The sequence below is a fragment of the Lycium barbarum genome, chromosome 12, assembly GCF_019175385.1.
Source record: "Lycium barbarum isolate Lr01 chromosome 12, ASM1917538v2, whole genome shotgun sequence".
In the NCBI taxonomy this organism is placed as follows: Eukaryota; Viridiplantae; Streptophyta; class Magnoliopsida; order Solanales; family Solanaceae; genus Lycium; species Lycium barbarum.
Window position 1 is genome coordinate 100,930,392 of NC_083348.1, and position 3,659 is coordinate 100,934,050.

A 3,659-nucleotide genomic window follows, 5' to 3' on the forward strand; every position below is an offset into this window, starting at 1 on the left:
TTCCTTCACCATAAAATGGCATTTCTCCCAGTTCAGCACCAGATTTGTCTTTTCGCACCTTTTTAGCACTTGACCCAGATGGCCAAGACAATCATCGAATGAGTCACCCACCACGAAAAAATCATCCATGAACACCTCCAAGAAATCCTCCACCATGTCGGAGAAGATTGACATCATGCACCTCTGAAAAGTCGCTGGTGCATTACACAAACCAAAAGGCATTCGGCTGAATGCAAATGTCCCATAAGGACAAGTGAACGTGGTTTTCTCCTGATCTTCCAGAGTAATGTTGATCTGATTGTAACCTGAATAACCATCGAGGAAACAATAATAAGAACGCCCTGCTAGTCTATCCAACATCTGATCAATGAAGGGCATAGGGAAATGGTCTTTGCTCGTGGCTGTGTTGAGCTTGCAATAATCCATGCAAACTCTCCAACCTGTGACAGTTCTGGTCGGGATCAACTCATTCTTAGCATTAGGTACAACAGTGATGCCGCCTTTCCTAGGAACACATTGGACCGGGCTCACCCATTTACTATCAGCAATAGGGAAAACCACGCCTGCATCTAGCCATTTGATTATCTCTTTCTTGACAACCTCTTGCATGTTCTCGTTTAGTCGCCTCTGATGCTCTACACTTGGTTTGCTGCCATCCTCCAACTGGATTTTGTGCTCATAAATCCCAGATGGGATACCTCGAATATCTGCTATGGTCCAACCAATAGCACGCCTATACTCTCTTAATACCTCCAAAAGTTGCACAATCTGCTCCTCAGTCAATGAAACTGACACAATCACTGGTAATGTGTTGTCGGGACCAAGGAATTCATATCTCAAGTGTGATGGGAGCTGCTTAAGCTCCAATCTAGGCGGCTCAATGATTGAAGGCTTTGCTGGAGGAGTTGTTCTATTTTCCAGATCAAGACTCAGCTTCTTTGGTTGGTATGTGTATGAGCCCAACCCAACAAGTGAATTAACTGTTTCCTCATAGTCTTTCATATCTTCAGCATCGAAATTCATCAGAATCCCAGCCAATGCCTCACCCAAGTTCTCTTCTTCCATTTTGAACTCTACTGCATTAGTAACAACATCAATTGAATCAATTACCGAAATGCTCTCATAGGCACTTGGTAACTTCATCCCTTTGCTAGCTTGAAAAATCACTTCTTCATTGTTGATTCGGAACTTGATTTCATTTTTCTCCGAATCCATAAGAGCCCTCCCTGTTGCAAGGAAAGGTCTCCCCAGAATGATAGGAATGTCCCGATCAACAACACAATCAAGGATCACAAAATCAGCGGGCAACATAAAATCACCAACCCGCACAATTACATCATCTACCACCCCAATTGGTCTTTTGATAGACCTATCAGCCATCTGCAATCTCATTGTAGTCGGCCTTGGCATCCCCAAACCTGATTGTTTATATATAGCAAGGGTCATCAAATTTATACTCGCCCCATTATCACACAAGGCGCGAGCAAAATCATGGTGCCCAATAGAACAAGGAATGGTGAACGCTCCAGGATCTCCCTTTTTCTGAACAAGTGTGGTTGAGATGATGGAACTCACAGTGTGAGTCAAACTCACGGTATCATGTTGAACCGTCTTCTTCTTGGTCAGCAAATCCTTCAAATATTTTGCAAAACCGGGCATCTCCTTGACGGCTTCCAAGAAGGGAAAATTTAGAGATAATTGCTTTAGCTGATCGTAATATTTTTCAAATTTAGCATCTTCCTTCTTTTTTACCATCCACTGAGGAAACGGGGGTTTAGATTTGAAAAGCTGTGTCAAAGGGCGGAGGGCCCCTTTTACAGCCTGCTTACTTGTGTTATCAGCTTCCGTCACTATCTCTGGAATTTCAGGAACCTTCTTATCAGCAGGAATCTCATCAGCAGTAATGGGTGCTTCAGAATGCACCTCATTTTCTTCATTTATCGGCTCAAGATCAATCATTCTCTCCGCAGCCCCTTGTATTGTTTTACCACTCCTAGTAGTGATGGCAAACACACGGTCTATACCGCCTCCCCCATTTCTGGGATTTGGAACAGTGTCACTCGGAAGTCCTCCCTTTTTAGAAGGGTGCTGCTCTCTAGAAATGTCCCTCATCTGCGACTCAAGCTTCTGAATGGCTGCTGTATGGGACCCCACTGTTTCTGTCAACCCAGATAAAGTTCTGTCAGACATAGATTGGTTTGCCAGAATCTGCTCAAGCATTGCTTCAACCTTCAAACTACCTTGCTCTGATGACTCACTTTTAGGTGGTAGATAAGGATTTGTACTCTTGTTCCCAAAATTGTTGCTGTTGTTATAACTCCTGTGATTTCCACCACCAAAATTGTTGTTGTAGTTACCAGAATTATTGTAAGCACCTTGGCCTTGGCCTTGCTGCGGTCTCCATTGATTTTGACTCTGATAGCCACCTTGGTAATTCTGTCTCTGATGACCCCCTTGAGGGTTGTTGACATAGTTGGCATCTTCAACCTGCCTAGATGGCCCCTCAAGGAACGGACCATCTTGAGCATGGTACATCCCTTGCGGCAAGACTGTATTATCTTCACAAACATTTACCTTTTTGATTTGAGTTTCATCAAATTTCTTTGTCAGCAAGGCAATATTTGTAGCAAGTGCTGCCAATGTTTGCTGGGTGTCTTGATTCTCCCTCACCATATTTTGGATCATAGCACTACCATATGGTACCACATCAGCATTGTTTGAGTGCCAAGCCTGATTATGAGTTGTCAGCCTGTTAAGTATGGTGGTCACTTGTTGAAAGGTCTTGTTCATAAAACAACCATCAGCTGCATTATTAGCCACTGACTGTGACACTGGGTCTAATCCTCGATAGAACTTCTCCATCAATATATGATCAAGAAAACCATGATTCAGACTGTCCTGCAAATACTCTTTGAATCTCTCCCATGCTTCATATAGTTGTTCCCCCGGTCGCTGCTTAAATTCATATATCTTATCACGAATTTCAGCTCTTTTGCTAGGGGGATACCACTTTGTGAGAAAAGCAGTTGTCATTTCTGCCCATGAAGTAATAGAATTCCGGGGCAGCTTCTCGAACCATGTTCTTGCTTCTCCAGCTAGGGAATATTTGAATAACCTCAACCTAATAGCATCTTGTGCAACATTGTTCTGGATGTGATTAGCACATACATCAACAAAATTCTTCAAATGACGGTGGGGGTCATTCTCGGTAGAGTTCCGAAAGTATCCCTCAAGTTTCAGCAACTGGTATAGATAGGAGTCAATTTTCATAGTAGCAGCTCCAAATCGAGGCTGAACAATAGGAGATGCATAGTCTTCCTCCGGAACAAATTCAGCGAAAATATTTTCATTGACTGGTTCATTCGCCTGATTGTTCACCACATTTCCTTGGTTGTCAGCTCGTTGATTTTGCTGATGTCGATTCATGTTCACCTTATTTACGCAAGTAGCAGACAAGGTGTGATGAATTAAGCAAAAGACTTTAATCAAAGCAAACACTATTTAGTAATTTCAAAACCGTATTCCCCGGCAACGGCGCCAAAATTTGATACGCTCAAATTACATCTCTTAATGGTGTAATGCATACGTTGTCAAATATAGTAACCCAACAAGGTTGGGGTCGAATCCCACAGGGAATATGGTGTGAAAAGGTTACTAAA

The 3,659-nt window shown here is 42.8% G+C and overlaps 1 non-coding gene across 1 annotated transcript; it reads left to right on the plus strand.

Moving 5' to 3' along the window:
• Positions 1-2,878: 2,878 nt before the first annotated feature.
• On the plus strand, positions 2,879-2,984 carry LOC132625319 (small nucleolar RNA R71). The gene has a single exon (XR_009576755.1). It is a non-coding gene; the product is annotated as a small nucleolar RNA R71 (small nucleolar RNA).
• The last annotated feature ends 675 nt before the right edge of the window (positions 2,985-3,659 follow it).